Below are 215 nucleotides of genomic sequence, written 5' to 3'. Positions count from 1 at the left end.
ATAGGATTGGTTTTCGTGTTTTGGCCGAGCATATGAGGAAACTTCAAGGGTTTAATGAAAATAAGTATCGATCTCATTTTAGTTTCAGGCATTAATAACACGAGAGTACTTTGACTAACTTTGTCAAAGGTATTTTTTTTTTGTAATGGGCATCGAACATGGTATTATTTTATGAGTTTTTGTTGACAAAAATAAGATACTTGTTATTTGTGCTC

At 31.6% G+C, this 215-nt stretch overlaps 1 pseudogene; it reads left to right on the top strand.

Annotated features, from left to right (window-relative positions):
* The window catches only part of LOC119591732, a 20,342-nt pseudogene that overhangs the window by 15,679 nt on the left and 4,448 nt on the right, over positions 1-215 (top strand).

Source organism: Penaeus monodon, chromosome 29, assembly GCF_015228065.2.
Source record: "Penaeus monodon isolate SGIC_2016 chromosome 29, NSTDA_Pmon_1, whole genome shotgun sequence".
Taxonomy (NCBI): domain Eukaryota; kingdom Metazoa; phylum Arthropoda; class Malacostraca; order Decapoda; family Penaeidae; genus Penaeus; species Penaeus monodon.
This window is presented reverse-complemented; position numbering and strand designations above follow the sequence as displayed.